The sequence below is a fragment of the Balaenoptera acutorostrata genome, chromosome X, assembly GCF_949987535.1.
Source record: "Balaenoptera acutorostrata chromosome X, mBalAcu1.1, whole genome shotgun sequence".
NCBI classification, from domain to species: domain Eukaryota; kingdom Metazoa; phylum Chordata; class Mammalia; order Artiodactyla; family Balaenopteridae; genus Balaenoptera; species Balaenoptera acutorostrata.
The window spans coordinates 34,895,763-34,914,695 of NC_080085.1; positions in this window are offsets into that span (position 1 = coordinate 34,895,763).

An 18,933-nucleotide genomic window follows, 5' to 3' on the forward strand; every position below is an offset into this window, starting at 1 on the left:
CAAACTCAATTCTGACTAGATGAGTCTCATTAGACCAGGTGTTTTAGTCGTCTGCTCTGCCAGAAGGGAAGAGGACTATCTCTCTAAACCGGTAATAGTTAGAGAGTTTAGGACGTGTTTGAGGCTCTTTGGGTGAGGAGTTACTAAGTGCACAAAAAGTCAAGGTAGCATGATTAAGGTAAAAACCTCTTGGGTGACACTAGAAAATTTGCAGAATTACAGCTGGCAGAGCTCAAGCATTTGTACAGCGGCTGAAAAATCACAGGGGAGAAAGGGAACCCCTCTCTGTGGAGAGAAGCATTGTGCATCAAGTTTAACAACATTGCCACACACACACACACACACACACACACACAAAACCCTGTTCTGCTGAAAACTCGTTAGTTACATCGGCTGTGACATATGAGTGGGTAATATAGTCTGGAGCCTAGGTTTCTTTAATTAACCAATAGCAATCAGGAGTGAGGGCAATTCCAGGGGAATGGTAATTGTCTGGAAGTTCTGGATGCCTGCAGGCTGAGCCTCAGGCCAGAAACCCAGCCAGCTCTGTCCCCGCAAAGCACGCAGAGCCAAGGTCACGACTGCCATTTTAAACAGGGGCCTTTTTCAAAAAGGTTGAGATCACAGCTGACTGTTGTGGGCGAGGATTTCCTCTGTGATGCGTACAGCCTTGGGAGAGTGAGCGAGCTATATGAGGCATCCCCCGGTGTCACAGGAGGGAACATACAACCTGCTGGGGCTCTAGGGACCAAATTCTGCAGGTGCTGGGTGACCAGTGAGTGGGGGAGGACAATCTGACTCAGAGTTCTCCGGTTCAACAAGTACTTACTGTACAGCTAGTATATACCAGGCTTGAGGCTGGGGCTAGATATTTACGAAACACTTTTAAACATTTGAGAAGAAATACGAAACAAAAAATTTTAATGTGGTGATAGCATCCACTGTGATTGTAAACTCCTCGTGCGTAGAGATTGCATTGTTCTCATCTCAGTACATCCCACAGGACCTATCTCATGCTCTACAGGGAATAGGAGCTCAGTAAATGTCAAACTGAATTTAATATAGAGCGATGCCAACTAGACCACCAATGGGTTGCTTTAAAAAGTATTTTGAGATCAATAAACTGATAAGAATGTCACATGAATTTCTGCCTGTAAACTGATGCTTTTAAAGCGAGAGAAGGGTGCTTTTCCTCCTTAAAGTTGTTGAAATGGTTCCTTTACAATCGTGCTCACATTCTCCATGGGCTTGGCAGGCTCTTTTTTCCCTGATAATGCAAAAGTAAACAAACATCCACGGGGGGCCCCCTCTCTGGATCATCACAAATTCCAAATAAGAACAGTTTGAATTAATGAGGTTTTTTTATTTACTGTTCCAAGTGAAGTTGAAAGATAAACAGCTCTCTTTGTCTGGGCCAAAGGGCAGTGAGCTCAGAATATTCCCAGGCTTAAGTCAGGACACTTAACATCACTGAGGAGTTAAACTGCCAGAGAAGAAAACAAGAAGGTGGTTCTGGGTCCCTGAACTTCCAAAGAGAGCCTCAAGCATTAACTTGAACTTGGAAGGAGGTTGAGTCTTTGTTCCCATCACAGGTTGTGCTTTGTGGAAGCAGAGGTAGAGTTTGTGGGTCAAGAAGTTTGTTTGAGATCAACACCTGTGGAAAAGGGGAAGGAAGCAGGAGTGGGGGGCAGGTGGGAAGGGAGGGTCTAGCTGCCATGTGCACCTAAGACTCGGCCAACCCAGTGGGGTGCTCTGGACAAGGATTGCCTGTAGGAAGTCTCACGTTGGGCAGAAATGGCTGGCCCTTTACACTCCCCCACTGCTCAGTCGCAGGACGTGACCCGCCCTGGGGAGAGGCATGACCTCAGGCCAGACAGCTCTCGGCAGCTGACATGCTCCCTGAAAGAGCTGGCAGCTAGAGGCTGTGTGCTGACCACCCGCCTCGAAGCTGGGCAGGGAGCCCTTCCTTGCCTCAGGATCTGAGCAGGGGCGTGTCCCTGTCTATCACAGGGCCAGAGGCAAAACTGGTTCTTGGTGCTGCCCAGGGCTTCCTGGCTGTTTGCCCCACTCAGCCTGCCCTCTCAGGCATCCGATGAGCTCCAGGGAGAACTACAAAGAAGCTGATTGCCTTTCCCCATGTGGTCCCTTCCTCCCTCGTCCTTTTTCAGACCCTTCTCCTTTCTCCTTCTGTCCTTTAGATATAATATTCATTTAAAAATATTGTCAGGGCTTCCCTGGTGGCGCAGTGGTTAAGAATCCGCCTGCCAATGCAGGGGACACGGGTTCGAGCCCTGGTCCGGGAAGATCCCACATGCCACGGAGCAGCTAAGCCTGTGTGCCACAACTACTGAGCCCTCGTGCCACAACTACTGAAGCCCGTGCTCCTAGAGCCCATGCTCTGCAACAAGAGAAGCCACCGCAATGAGAAGCCCGCGCACCACAACGAAGAGTAGCCCCTGCTTGCCGCAACTAGAGAAAGCCCACACACAGCAACGAAGACCCAATGCAGCCAAAAATAAATAATAATAAAAATATATATATATATATATATTGTCAAACACCAATTCACCACTCCAGGCACTGTGTATAAGCAGAGGTAAACACAGACTGGTCCCTGCTTTCAAAGAGCTTGCCTTCCAGAGGAGAAAATGCTATTGAAGTCTCATCAGAATTAATTGTTTGACTACCCATTTGATACATATATGAAAGAGGCTCCTGCAATGCTAAAAGTGCACTGGATACTAACTTGTTAAAGTGACCAGTAATAACCACCACTTATTAGGTGTTTGCTATGTGCCCAGCACTGTACTACAAAGGCTGCCTCTGCTAGCATCTATTTCTTAACAGTGAGCCCAGGAGGTAGGTTCAGTTACCACCCCCATGTTGAGGCTTGTAGAGATTAAGTAACCGGCTCACCATCACTCAGTAAGTGGTGGAGAAGGTTTTGAATCCATATAGTCTAGCTTCAGCATCCACTGTCTTAACCTTTGTGCCACGCTGTCTCTCTCGATTATTTGTACAGATAATAGCCTATTGTGATCACTTGGGATGGGCAGGAAGAGGAGAGGTTGGTAGGTACAGAAGTGCTGGGGGAGACCGCAGGGCAGAAGAGGGTTTAGAAAGATGAGCAGATGGGCATGAGAAGAAAAGGGACATTTCAGGCAGGAGAATGGCATGAACAAGGCTTGGAAGAAATATTTGCTAGATGCGTGTCTTAGTTTAGAGACAAGGATTCAAGTGCAAGTAGTTTATTTGGGAGATAATTCTAGAACATCCCAGTAGGGGAGTAGAGTAAGAGAGACAGGGCAGGGAAGGTAGCCAACAAAGGGAGTGTTATCAAGCTACTTATCACTGTGAGCAACCGGAGAGCAATCCCTCTGTGGACCTCTGGGGGGCAGTGTAGGACACACCTCAGTTATCCCAACCAAGGAACAAGAGAGCTGGGGTATTGATCCACCAGATGCTGTCAGGCATTGCTTAAGGCCTGGTCTCAGGGTTGAGAGGGAAGGGCGAGAGGGGATGTCAGTTCCTTGACTCCTCCTCCCCCCCTCCCGCCCCCCCGGCCATATACACAGGCAGAGCAGGCCCCAGTGGCCAAAAGCCCTCAGGCAGAGAGAGAAGCAGGTGGAGGCAGTTGGAAAGCCCCCGCATGCACAAAAATGTCAAGTACTGAAGGGGTATGGTTAGGACATGGGCAGGGGGTGCTAGGAAACATTCTGGGGCTGGTGCGTGAAATAGCTCCATTAGAGAGGGAAGAACAGGCCTCATGATAGGCTGAATAATGACCTTCAAAGATGCAGATGTAAAGAATGGACTTGAGGACACAGGGAGGGGGAAGGGTAAGCTGGGACGAAGTGAGAGAGTAGCATGGACATATATACACTACCAAATGTAAAATAGATAGCTAGTGGGAAGCAGCTGCATAGCACAGGGAGATCAGCTCGGAGCTCTGTGACCACCTAGAGGGGTGGGATAGGGAGGGTGGGAGGGAGACGCAAGAGGGAGAGGATATGGGGATATATGTATACGTATAGCTGATTCACTTTGTTATACAGCAGAAACTAACACAGCATTGTAAAGCAATTATACTCCAATAAAGATGTTAAAAAAAAAAAAAAGGAAGCTCTGTGGAACCACTGCATCTGGAACTCTGATGGGAGTGGGAGGGCCGTGAAGCCAGTCCCTTCCTGCCACTTGTCCCTTCCTTGTCACAGCTCACCCCAGAAGGTGTTAACACCCCCATGCCTCCAGGCTGTGTTCTTCAGCATCTCCAGAAGCTTCTAAGGAAACCAAAGCCTTTGTGGTTTAGACCTGGTGCTGGAGACGTAGCAGCGGGAGGCCAGGCTGAAGCCCAGTGAGGCACTTCACAAGTGCAGGGACGTGAGCAGTCACTGAGGCTGCTCTGCCTGACAAACACAGGTGCCCAAGGGCTAGAGGGAGGGAGAGATGGGGCCCAGCAGAACTGGGGTGGTGCCTAAACTTGGTCTCAAATAGTTCTTGAGCATTAATTCAGAAAATCAGACCAGAATCACCATAAAGCGTTATCGCATTGCATCCCCATGCAGAGTCAAAGCCTGAAGTGTCACCTCCCCTTCTCCACTGACCCCGAAACTATCTGATGAGGCTGGAAAATTCTGGAGGTTAGCATGCAAACCACTTGTGCAGACAGCTATGGAAGCGGCTCAGTGATCCTCTGCTGGACCACGTTATGACAAGTTTAGGTGCGAAGAAAACAGTCCCTCAGCTCAGGGGCAGCACATCTTCTAAGCTATCGAAGCTCACTCCGCAGATGGCCTTCTTCGTCTTCTGGGAAGTTAGCAGAGTGATACAATGCTTCCATGTGTGCTCTTGGACCAAAACGATTGTCAGCAGAATGCGCCTGGGCCAGCCAGCGAGAGGAAGAAAGATACAAGGAGCAGAGGCAAGTCACCTCAGTCACACCACTTGAAGCCCTTCTAGATCAGCTGATAACAAGCAGACCCTCAGACATACAAGTGAGCCCAGCCAAGGTCAGCAGAGCCGTCCAGCTGAGATCAGCTGAGCCCAGCCAGAGTAGCCGAAACTTGCAGACCTAGTAATGAAATAAATGATTATTGTTACATGCCACTGAGATTTTGTAAGGGGGAGCATGGGGCAGCTACCCAGAATTATTGTGGCAATAGCTGACTGACAGCATTCCATCCATCCCAAGCTGAACTCTCCCTCTGTGAATTCCCATTGGCTCTCCTTGTAGCAGTTTCTCAAGGAGAATTGAGAAACTAGACAAATTAGAATTTGTCTAATTCTTTCCCACGTGTCACCTCCCAGACCCGACTGCAGACTCGAGTGTTCAGGTTTACATTTCTCTGTCTCCTTACAGAATATTTAGCAACCGCACTGAGCATGCGGTAGACCTTCAAAGCGTGGGTGTGATTTCTAAACCCACGTGGCATGGACTCTTAGCCTTCATCTCCAATGCCACTGCTATGTGTTTTTCATAATTTTAGAATACGAGACTAGCAGAGATCTTAGATGGCATCAGACCAACTCCCTCCTTTTACATCTGGCCGCTTAGTGGTTAGTCTGTTGTTGTCTATGTATTACAAAGATGCCATTTCGTTTTGTTTACACCTTCATCTAGTTCTTGGTTCGAAGTTCACTTTGGAGACCTCCAGAGTCTCGGGTTGACCCCTTTCTGTATGTGCCCACGATCAGCAATCCCTTCCCATTCCTGCAAAGCAGCATTTTAAAAATCCTTCTTCTAGTGATTCTGTCAGGTCATGAGCTCACAGAAATGAAGCCCCAAACCAAAAGAAGGCTGAAGATCTGAGAAATCAATGTCAGAATCGGGCACAGAGTTTAGAGCAGCAAATTGAGGCATTTTGAGCTGGAGAATGGCTGTTGATATATATATATATATATATATATTTTTTTTTTTTTTTTTTGCCTGCCCCTAAAAGCTGAGTTCTCCTTGCCTCAGCCAGTGTCATTCATCCCCAGGTTAAGAAGCAGGGTCATCACCAAATACAACACAGCTGGCCTTGAACTGCATGTAAGGGAGCTGCTAGTCCGGCCTGCCGAAGACACAGGTAGGGAAATCCCGTGAGAATAGGATGAAATGGGGGCTATATTTTCCTTTCCTCCTTTCTAGGAAAATTCAGTGGTCCTTTCCCGGCTTCCTCTCCTTGCATGGACCTTAATGTCACTTCCTCAGGGAAGCCCTCCCTGAGACCCCAGATAGGGTAAGATGCCTCATTACATGTTCTCATGACCCTTACATTTTTCCTTTGTGGCAGGGGTATTTCACTGAATCTGAGATACATCAGTTATAAGACCTTCCAATATTTTATGTACCAATCAGGACAAATATGCCACCATTTCAACTATAACACCATGCTTTTGTGCCACTTAGAATTTTTCTTGTACTTTTAAATTTGTTTAGACAGACTTGTATGATATAGCACTCTGGTGGAAAGGAAAATATACTTGAAAGTAACTGGTTGAGGTAATAATCCTTAACCTTCTCCACATTGAGAATTTGAATATTTGGAATCACTTTGTGACTTGGTGTCATCGAGGCCCACGTGTTGCCACCCAGTATTGGTCTCAATACCATCGCCACCACATCACCCATCACCTCTGTCTCCAGCTGCTTTGCTCACTGTTCACAAAAGACTTTTACATACTCGAACTCATGCCATCCCCACAAAAGTCTCTTCAGGTGAGAACTGGAGTTATTTTTATCCCCAACTTGTAAATGTGGATTTTAAAACTCAGAGCTCTGAAGCCACTTGGTTGAGTTTATATGACAAAGTAACCAGCGAAGTGGGTACAAGGGCCCATGTAGTCTGATTCCTAGTAAAATGCTCCCTCTGCAAACCTTCCTTACACCCATTCCTCATGCAGCTTAAAATCTATGACTCACAGAAGAGGGGAGTTCTTGCAGTTGGGCCTTGCAGGGAAAAAGACCAAGGTTGAAATCACAGCTCTGTGACTTCCTAAGCTGTGGGAACTTGGGCTAGTGTCTCCACCTCCCTGGGCCTCAGTTTCCTCATCTGAAAAATGGGGATATCACACTGCTTTGCAGGGCTGTTGTGAAAACTCAGTAAGTCAATGCTGCGAACGAGGTTAGCACAGTGCCTGGCCCACAGTGAGTGCAGGATCATTGTTAACTACAATTATTATTGCAACAGTATATGTACAAAGGTCAATGCTTCCTGCATTGAGATATACCAAACTGATAACACCTTAACAGAGGAGAGAGTCCACATACATCAATAAATACGTTGCAAGAGAATGTCTAATGAATGCTGGATGGAAGTAGGGTAACCTAGTGGTGAAAACAAGATTGCATTTGGCTCTACATATACAAAGGTATTAAATAATTTTATAGAAGACAAAAGACCATGGTTCTTTTCAGGGAAGGAGTTAGGAGGAGGTGAGTATCCATCTGATTCATAAAAGAAAAAGACAATGTAGAACAACAGAAAGGAGTGGAGGGGGTGTTTCAGGTAAAAAGAACAACATGATCAAAGACAGAGATTAAAAATGATTATAGTATATTGGAGCAAAACTAATATATCAATTAAGATTGTGTTCAATTATAAGTCAGAGAATATCCAAGTAACAATAGCTTAAATAAATAGGGGTAAGTTTCATATAACAAGAAATCTACAAGTTGCCAGTTGCTGGTGTTGATTCAGTCACTCAAATATGTCAGAGGTGACATTTCTGTCACTTTCTTAGGCTTTCCCTCATGCTGGTCCCCAAAAGGCTGCTTGGCTCCAGCCATCACATCTGTATCTGCATTCACGATAGAAGAAAGAGAGAAGATGATGCCAGCTATTTTAGTTTGGGTTGCCCCAAAATCAAAGCCCAAAACAAAGACTTGTGCACGCCTAGTTTATTTGGCAAGTGATTCCTGGAAGCAGAAGAGGAAGAACAGAGAGTAAGAGAGGGAAGGAAAAAAAGACAGGAAGATCTGCTAAGGAGTTTGCTGCCATGGGTAATGGGGGCTCAGTTCCCCCTGGACCTCCAGAGAGGTGTACGCAATGCCTCCCAGAAGTGTACCCCTGAAAGACAGGGGTACCTGTCCACCCCTGAAGGCGGCTGGAGCATCTCCCCACCAGGCCCTGTCCCCCATTGACTGAGGGTCGACTCCAAGAGCATGAACCCCACACCTCCAGGCTTTACTTGTGTGCAGGGCCAGTGAGCTTACATAGCATCAGAGAAGCCCCAGAGTAGAGAGCAAGAAGGTGCCCAGTGCACACTGGAAGTTAGATGCTGTCTGCGTGAAGTGAGTCCAAAGGACACGAAACCGTCCACTGCAGCTGCGGCTGAAATCAGAGGTGAGCTAAGGGCATGTGACATGGGGCACCACAGCCATCCGCCACCCCAGCAGACCTCCCTGTGCCTTGTCAGCCAGAACTGCATCACTTGGCCACTGACGGCTGAAAGAGAGGCTGCGAGGCAAACATCTTAGCTCATCCAACCTCTAAGATAGAGGCGAGAAGGGAAGAAAAAGACTATCGATGGAGAGGAAAATTGTTAAGATTTCAGATTGTCGAAGGACATGCTAGATTAGATCATCTACTCGGAATGCATCGTTTTATACGCGAGAAAAGAACTGATTCCTGGGTAAAGAGGGTAACTTGCCTGCCCTGGTCCTATAGTTGGGGTAGAGCTGGGGTTTGAACCAAGCCTTCCAGCTCTGGAGATCTTTCTACTCCCTCCATAATAACCCTCTTAGGCTGCAGAAGAATGTCTGGCCTGGAACGCTTTTTTTTTTATAAAAAAGAAAGAAAAGAAAAAAGCCCCTGCATAACTGAGGTGAGGTCTGTTGTCACAAGACCTAGAAAAATAAGCCCAGGCACTTGGACTTGCTCTGAGGGACAATGGGCAGCCGTTGTAGAATCTTAAACAGGAGCATGGCAATTGGAGTCGCTTGTAGGTAGATATTATATAAATATAAGGGGTTATTTCTCTGTTGGTTACGGCTGCCGATTCAGCCAAGGGGAAATGGAGTTCTGGACAGGCCCATACCTCCAGCGGTGACTGCAGGTGCTGTCGAGGGGAAGTGCGGGCCGCTGTCTGACATCCTCAAAAGGCCCCTGATCTCCCGAGAACGGGTTGATGCTTATTGCTAATAACAAGGCTGGCAGCCGGCTGCAGCTTTCACTCAAAATTCTCCAGCTTTCAGTAATCAAAGCCAGGCCTGGGTTGTTCCTTGGCCCTAGACTGCAAAAGGAATTTCCTTGATTTTTGAACATGGAGAGAATAAAAAGAAGTACAAGTTGTTTTATAAGACAAGTGGGGCAACAATTTGAAATAGGCATTTAGGCATCTCTTAGGGATTAACATCAGGACTCATTTAAGGGCTTGGAGTGTTAATAAGGATGAGATGTATTTACTTTTCCCTGGGTTCTTTTTAGGAATCCCTGGGCAACGTTCTGGAATTGATCTACCCTGGTTCAAATTTCACACATCCCCCCATTTTCCATGCTGATTCTCCCACCTCTCTTTTGATTGAGTTGTGCCTCCCTTTAACTTGGAGGAAATGCCTTAGCCAGGGTGCACAACTGGGCATAATTGGTACCCAGAAATAGTGTGCATCGGGTTGAGGCAGCTCAGCAAACAAAATGGCCTTCTTTTACCTAGGGAATCTGGTTGGAAAATTGGACATTAAGTTACACTTCTAATTGAAATGAATTTGATGGTTTCAGAACAGTCCCCAGTGAACCCAGCCCACATCATAAAAACCACCATAGGCAAATTGGCACCATTCAGCCTTGGCTCAAATAGGCTAGGGAATAAAAGAAGATGTAAACTGAATTTGTGGTTGTTTTTATCTTCAAATAGACAGGCTGGGAGGAGCTTCCAGAGGAGAATTCTTGGGTCAGATGACATAATTTTCCTGACAGTCTGGGAGGCAGTGAGGTATAGTAGGAAAACACTAGGATAAGAGTCTGCTCTTGTCTCTGCCAGTTATTGATGTTGTGTTGTTTGGTAAGTCATCAAATCTTTCCATGCCTCAGTTTCCTCGTCAGCAAAGTGGGGATAACAGCATCACCGTGGATCGTGGGTTGGTGTTGGGCTCAAGCGATGACAGCTGAATGGTTTTCCCAATGGACTGAGGTAACCCCCAGAACCCAGGGCTCCTGATGGGTGGACCAGTATGCACTTTCCACTCCATCAGCCGACACCCAAAGGACAAGCTGCTTGTCCTCTCATGAAACTTGGCTGTGAGGTTAGATGCACTCAAAGCAAAGAACAGTGACAAGACAGGGAGAGCACTCAAGGATGGACAGACTTCCATCGCTCGAGGGACCTGAACCACCTCATTGTCCACACCAGCTCTTTATTTATCTCAGGCACATCCACTTAAACAGCAACATACGTGTATTCTGTACCTACTCTAAAAGATGCCAGCTCTTTAACGCACACTCTTTGCCAGGTGCCCTGCTAGGAGAGTCACGCTTACAAATTAGAATCCTCTCTACAACCATGTCAGGTAGATTTTCATATTCCCACATTACAGATAAAAAGAGTGAGGCACAACAAGGTCACATGGCTTAGCCAAGGTCACGCAGCTAGTACATTACTGAGTAGAAATTGTACGTGCCAAAACCTGTCTTCCCACTCTACTGTATTTTCAGTCACTGTTCCAATGGGAAAAGGTAAAAATAAATAAGATCCAGTCCAGCTTTTAAGAAGTTCATAGTTTAGTCACAGAGGTAGTTACATACACAGAAATACGTGTGTACAAGCAGAGTAAGGGTCTGAGAGGACGTGAACACAATTACCTTTGAGGAGTAAAAATGGAGTGAGAGAGGTAGAGGAAGGGGAGTGTATTAGTCAGCCACTGCTGCTGTAACAAACAACCCCAAACCTCAGTGATTTAAAACAGCTCATACTCACATATCTGTGGGTTGACTGTGGGTTGGCTGATCTGGCCTGGACTCTGCTGGAAAGCTCTTCTTCAGACTGGGTCAGGTCTGCTGTCATGGGCCACCTGAAGGGGTGGCCATTTCCTTGGGGAAGCTCTTCTCACAGTGATGGCAGCAACACTAGAGGGAAAGCATGACCGCACAATCACGTTTCAGGGTGCTGCTTGCTTCATTTCTGCTAACATCTCATTGACCAAAGCAGGTCAATGGCCAAGCCCCAAAGTCAAGGGGCAGAGCAAAGAGTAGGGAGGGATAGAGAAGGCATGAACAATTCAGTCCAGTTATCTACCCCTAGAGAGCTTCACTTTTTGTTTTTTGGCTGCATTGGGTCTTTGTTGCTGCGTGCGGCCTTTCTCTAGTTGCGGCGAGCGGGGGCTACTCTTCGTTGCGGTGCGCAGGCTTTCTCATTGCGGTGGCTTCTCTTGTTGCAGAGCACGGGCTCTAGGCGCACAGGCTTCAGTAGTTGCAGCACGCGGGCTCAGTGGTTGTGGCTCACAGGCTGTAGAGCGCAGGCTCAGTAGTTGCGGCACGCGGGCTTTGTTGCTCCACGACATGTGGGATCTTCCCAGACCAGGGATCGAACTTGTGTCCCCTGGATTGGCAGGCGGATTCTTAACCACTGCACCACCAGGGAAGTCCCGAGCTTCAGTTTTTACTGTAAAATATCTGCATTATTAATGTTTAAATGATAAAAATGTATTATTTTTAATTTAAAACCTCAATTTAAAAACCACCACAACACAAAAACCATTCCAGGAAGATTAGGGTGGACATTCCCTGGGGGACATAGTCCAAGGTGACATTTCTCATCCCATTTCCTATAACCCAATAAAAACAAAAATTCACACACACACACACACACACACACACACACACGCACACTGCATTCTTGTGGTTGCTGTAACATAAGTATGTCCCCTATGCTATGGGAACCCACGTGAGAGGCAATTTTCATTCCGCTGCCTAGGCACTGGAAATGAAGAAAAGAACAAAACTGGTCAGATCACTGCCATCAGGTAGCTCAAAAGTCTAGCAATGTAAATAGACTCTAAGCAAGTACAAATGGGATGAATTATTGAAGGAGGGGTGGAGAAAGCTATGGAAACAAATAAAAGAAGAACCCCATTTAGATTGGGGTTCTGGCAGAGGCTCCTAGGGGTTTGTACCCTAATCTCTTTTCCCTTATTAATAGTCAAAACCCCAAATTTTAACTGACCCCGTGGCTACCTGGGATAAAGGCAACATTTCCCAGCCTTCCTTACAGCTAGCTATAACCAGTAAGTTTTGGCCAATAGATATAAGTGGAAATGGTATGCACAACTTCTAGGAAGTGCCTTAAAGGGAGGAGGCTTACCCTCATCTTTCCTGCTGGCTGGAATATGAATGTGATAACTGGAGCCACAGCAGCCATTTTGGACCATAAAGTGACCTTGAGAAGTGACCACTCAAGATGAAACAAGATAGAAGGAGGCTGGGTCTCTGCGGATTTCTTGGAGAAGAATGGCCAACCCCACCCTGAACTGCCTACCTCTGGACATTTGCATGAGTGAGAAATACACCTCTATCCTGTGGATTTTGAGACTGTTGGATGTGTAAGTCTGGAGTCAAAGAGTGGTCTGGCCATGAGATCCACATTTGGAAGTCATCATCATGCTGAGGGGATTGGAAGCCCTGGGAGCTGGCGAGGAGGCAGAGGGGACGGTCCCTTTCCCTCTGGGCTATCTACCATGTCCTCTTACTTCTTTGCTCTCAAAAGCTTCCAAAACCTTGCTTCCTTCCAAGAAGTCTTCTCAAGTGGAAAGGACAGAGTGTGCTCAGGGCTGGCCCAGCCCTGCCTTTTCTGCCTTCGGGACTTCAAGGTCCTTCCATTCCCCAGCCCCATCCTTAGCCTTGACCTTCAACGAAAGTACCCTTGTCTGATGAGCCTTTGCAGTCATTGCTGTGCACCCTCGGACTCTTACAGACAAGTCGCCCCCTGTGCCGGGGATCAAGCGGCTGCAGAGGAGGAAGGGGTGCCTGCCCCAGGACAACCCGGGGACTCGGGAAGCCTCCGTCTCCACCTGCCTTGCTCTTAAACGCTGCCCATAAAACCCTCTTCCCGCTCCTATCTCGACTGCACATCGCAGATATGCAGTAAAAATGTGTTGAATGTATGAGGTCATTTTATCATTTGGTTGCCTGATCAGCATGTCTGTCAGAAAGCCCATCTTTTCGATTTTAGCTTTCGGCGTAGCTGCAAACAAGCTGGCCATTATTTTCCAGGTAGGTACTTGTCAAGGGAAAGTTCCTCCTGGAGAAGTAGCTTGCCACAGCGCGAAAAGCGTGAGGAGAAAGGCCCATCTTTCTCGACTGTGTAAAACGGGATGACAGTCCCCACACCACACGTCTTACAATCAAGTTGGTCTGAGGAATGAGCAAAAGTCCTCAGCAGAACGGTGCTTTTGCCTTCACAGAGAGGTGGTGGGCTCATACGCCATTACCCCATCCCAGCCTGAGCCTTCTTTGTTGAGTGGAATAATCCCAGTTCCTCTCATTTTCTTCTTCCATATGACATTTTGCAGCAAAACATTCGATGCCTACAGGGCTTGGAAACTGGCCTTGGCTTACAGACAAGAGGGACCATGCTGGATATTCTTGCACCGTGGCCCTGCACGCCCGCCTCCCTCTTCTAGCTGCCCACTGGTTTTTGCTTGTGGGGAATTTCCTCTCCCATGTCACGTTGTGTGAGTGGTGAGAGGGGGGATAATCAAGGGGCCTGCCCACTCCCTATGGAAGCCAATGAGCTCTCTCCTTCACTACCTTAATCCATCAAAGGGCAGGCGGGGGCCCTAATCTTCTGGGAGAATCTTGAATGGTGAGCAGGGTGACACAAAGCAAGAAGAGGGCTTGGAGGAGATTCATTTGCCCCAGGAGTGGTACCCATCCTGACCTCTAGAGTGCCTGCTGCCCAGCCAGTTCCCTGACTAGGTTTCCTGCCTTCCCTCATTGCTCTAAACTCCCAATAGCATCCCATCACATTCCCTTCTGCCCAAGGTAGCCAAGAGTCCGTTTCTGTCACTTGCGACCACAAGATTTTGAACGGATCCAGGCAGTTTCTGAAAGGGGCACTATGTTATCATTAATATCCAGCATTGCTGAAGAGGGAGGATTAATTAGTGTGAACCCTCTTACTTCACCTATCTTTGGGGCAGTCCACAGAGGATTTCTCCCTGAGCCACTAATGAATTTTGCAACTGTCACAAAACAATGCAAATAAGTAAGACCCACATCTGCTGAACACCATGATGAGGTCAAACTGTGTGTAAATAAACACTTGCATCAAGGAGAGGGTAAATCCTAAGGTGAGGAGTGACAGGGATTTGTTTGCATAAACCCAGCAAGGTATTATGGGTAGGATATTAATTAAATCATGCTCCTGGGCCTCACGGAGGCCCAGCTCAATGGCCTCAGCTTGTTGACAAACCGAACACGAGGCCCCTGGAGAGAGCACTAACATTTTGATGAACAGGGTTTGTTGGAGGTGATGTTTCCTAACTAGCATTTTAATATCACTTTTGATGCTTTGTCTGAGCCACTGGAAAAGAATGTTCAGATAAAAGAGAGGGGCAAATATCAAATGTCCAGAAGGTGACACTTCCATCTAATCTTGGTCTATTGGCCTCGCTTCCTGGGAAGAATGTTTTGCCTCTCCCACCCTTCCCCAGGCCTCCCGGCACTCCCCAGTCTTACCCTTCTTCCCAGTGCACACACAGCTGGGAGAACATCTCTGAAGACTGTTGAAGTTGCCTCAGGTTTAAATAACGCTTGAGCGATTACTATCAGAATCACTGATAGTCTGCCTAAGACGCCTTCCATATGCCCTTTTGTTCTTCCTTCCTTTTTGAAGAAATTAACCTGATGGTAGGTACCGTACTGTCTTCACGGAAAGGGCTTTTATTTTAAGGTTGAAATAAAAGAACCCATCTCAGCTGGAGTGGGAGGTTGGTCATTGAAAGACTCTCTGTGACCACCAGATGTGCCCACTCTCTGAGAGATGCTGACGTTCCAGCTCCTGGTAATTGACTAATGACCCTGGTCCACCCATCCTAACCATTTCCGTCTTCATTTGCACTACATGGCCTCCTTCAGCTCAAAATTTCATGCTTCGTTTGAGGATTATAAAGGCTCTTTTATGTGAGAATATGCAGACAAATATGAACTAATTAATGATCCCACTATCCCCCTGGGAGTGTGCAATCGTCCTGTGACCCACCAGCTTCCCTGGCATTCCCTCACTTAGGCTGGTGTCCAGTATCAGTGGGGTCCCTGCTTCGTCCCCTCCCTCCCCTCGCCACTCCAGCCAGCAACTCTCAACCCTGTTTCCTCAAAAAGACATTAAGAATCTATCCACTTCACACCATCTCTGCTTCCCGGCTGGTTGCTTGCCTTGACTCTAAAACCAGACCCCCACTTCTTCTATTGCCCCTTCCAATCTATTACCCAATTCTCTACCCAGCAGGTAGAGGGAGATTTTGAGGACCTAAATCTGGAAAAGTCATTTCTTGCAATGTTCATTGCAGCTCTATTTACAATAGCCAGGACATGGAAGCAATCTAAGTGTCCATCGACAGATGAATGGATAAAGAAGATGTGGCACATATGTACAATGGAATATTACTCGGCCATGAAAAGAAACGAAATTGAGTTATTTGTAGTGAGGTAGATGGACCTATAGAGTCTGTCATACAGAGTGAAGTAAGTCAGAAAGAGAAAAACAAATGCCATATGCTAATACATATATATGGAATCTAAAAAAAAAATGGTTATGAAGAACCTAGGGGCAGGACAGGAATAAAGATGCAGATGTAGAGAATGGACCTGAGGACACAGGGAGGGGGAAGAGTAAGCTGGGACGAAGTGAGAGAGTGGCATGGACTTATATATACACTACCAAATGTAAAATAGATAGCTAGTGGGAAGCAGCCGCATAGCACAGGGAGATCAGCTCGGTGCTTTGTGATGACCTAGAGGGGTGGGATAGGGAGGGTGGGAGGGAGATGAAAGAGGGAGGTGATATGGGGATATATGTATATGTATAGCTGATTCACTTTGTTATACAGCAGAAGCACAACATTGTAAAGCAATTATACTCCAATAAAGATGTTAATAAATACATACATACATACATACATACATACAGGCATTCAAGCGACTGTTTCCCTTTCAGAAACATCATCAATGGAAGCTCTATACTTTTGTGATGGTACTGCCATTACTCTTGGCATTTCTAGGGTTCCTACTTTGAAAGGCTTTAGGTTGTATAAGCTCTAGTATGGGCTTATAAAATGTGATGTTAGCTTGAGATTTTTAAAAACCTTCCTTTTCATCCTTCCCTCTCTTAGTGTTGGAGGACTGGTGATACCTGATCTTTGTAACAAAGTAATTCATGTTGGTAGGTGTCACTTAAGCCGCTGGAGATTGCTTTGTACCTTCCAGACGGAAACAATGTATTTGTCTTAGATTGGGTGTGGGTATTTTATTTGGGAGGTGAGCTCAGGAAGAAAGGTTGAGGCAACAGAAGGAGAGAGAAACAGGGGAAGGAGGAAATGCCACAAGAAGAATAAATTATTGAGGTCTGTAATGTAGGAAACTGGGGGCTGGATTCCATCAGGATCTCTAGGAGACATGGGATGCGTCCTAGAATTGTCTGCTGGGAACACAGGAGGCGGGGGTTTTATTCTCCACTAGTTGAGTTGAGCATTTGTCCCCGGTGCAGTTATCTCCCCCACATTTCTGGACTTTGCTTCCAGGCTGAGCAGGTTCCCAGGCCTTTCCAAAGGCCTTGAGGCAGAAAAAATGGAGAGATGTATGCTGCGTGTTTGAGATGAGACACAATTGCAGGGTGAGTCCAAACTCACACAGGCCGATGCATCACTGTTGGGGCCGATACCAGAGTTGCTCCGAGGAGGTGGTACTTGGGGCACCAAAAACATCTGCTAATGGTGTGTAACCATCTAAAGGGCCAACGTTAAAAAAGTGAATCTATCAAATGCTGATGAAGATGTAGGGAGAGGGACGACCCCAGGCACAGCTATGGGTGCGTAAACTGCAGCAGCTTTTCTGAAAAGGAATCTGATTTGGTTTAGTGCAATTTAATTGGCATATGCGCTGTGACACCCACCCCCAAGTATAGAGCCCAAAGGAATGGTCCCATGCCCAGGTCCAGAAGGACATCGTTATAAGGATGCTCATTATTGAGTTGTTGTTGGGGACAGCTTGGAGGAGAGTTGGACACAACCTGGGTGTCCATCCTTAGGGGAATGGATAAGAAAAGAAAGGTGGATGGACATTATGAAATACCATGTGGCAGGAAGAAGCAATGCACAAAATCCATATACAGCAAGAGCAATAGCTCTCCATGACATTGTGTGGAGTGAAGAAAGATAAGAAAATGAGTGAGGTTTAGGACACAATACTGGTCATGGAAACTCAAAACTCACTCACAAAAAAACGCATTTCCTGTTTTACACGGCTATGCGCGTATATAAAGATGCATAGCAAGCACATACCACAGAGGGGATGCCTGTAGGGGGAAGGGAATGAAAGTGAGGATTGGAGATGATGGTGGGGAGAGAAAGAGGGAATAAGACACAAGCAGGGTCTTACCTGGTCCAGGATTCATTACGTGCTAGGAGCCGAGGGCTACGATTAACAACCTCCCTGGACCTGAAGGTCTAAATAGATTTTTTTTAAGTAAATAAAGTGCCTGGAACACAGTAGGTGTTCAATAAACGGTCCCTAAGAATGTGGCTGCAGGGACAATTGAGCAATTTTCCAGAAAGACGAAAGCCTGACATCTCCTCTAGAAACCAGAAGGCAAAAAAGAAATGGCTCTCTCCACCCCATGCCTCATATATGGGGTGAGAGGGTAATATTGGGTCACTGGACCCCCAAAGGGGTCTGTCAATTTGGATGGGAAAAAAATCACATATTTATTTTCACCCACCTCTGGCGGCAGTTTAGCAAGTGCACAGTTACGTTCGGAGTATCTATGAGTTTATCACCAAGAGAAATCATAGATATTTTTATATCATGTTATATAGTTGTTGCAGGTATCTTGAAATATGCTCAGCACGACTTGGAGATTATGGTTGCTATTAGACCTGCCACTAGATCATATTTAATGCATTAATAAATGTGCATTTATCACACATCTGGGTTTTTAATATTTTTATAACTGCATTTCAGCATAATTGGCTTCCTTTTTGATTTTTCTGTATTTTATTTTATGTACTTAATCTGCTTTCTGAGAAAAGGTCTGTAGGCTTCCCCAGATGTCAGAGGGGCCCCTGGCATTGCAAAGGGTAAGACCCTGTCAATAGGCTTTATCATTGCCTCCTTAAGTCAGAAGATTTGTGAGAAAATTCACAATTAGGACTTTCCGTTGTCCCACTGTCAGTGGACAAGAATGAGTTAAATGGTGGCCCCAGCTGTGTGGTGTCACCCAGCTGGTTTCTGCCTCTCGGGCCCGCAGGGACAGGGAAGGACAGAGCAAAGGGGAGAAGGGAAGAGGGAAGGAAAAAGGAAAAAGAAAGTGATTGGAAGATAATTTACCCAGCTCCTTCTCATCACTGAATTGAACTTTATTTTTAATAAAATTATTATTAAATAGAAATGGCATGCTCATGGTTTTGCATTTAGGTGATTTTCAGAGACACAGTCCCAGTAATTACTTGTGCTGGGGAAGGCCGAAATGTTCTATTCTTCCAAATGTATTTGAACCAGCATCTCCAATTCCAGGCATAGCCTTTCCCTGGACCTCAGAGAGGTGTAGACAGTCTCTTCTGTCTTCTTCCTCTTGCCTGCCTGGAACCAACAGGTGCCCTGAATATGGCCCAGAGTTCTCGAAGTTGTCATAGGGTACCTCACTCTGCATGGAGAAATATCCCACGCCCATCATTGTAATGTTTGCATCAGAAGGCACCCCAGAGAGAGGCGCTCTCTTCTTTGTACAGATCACAGCTATTCA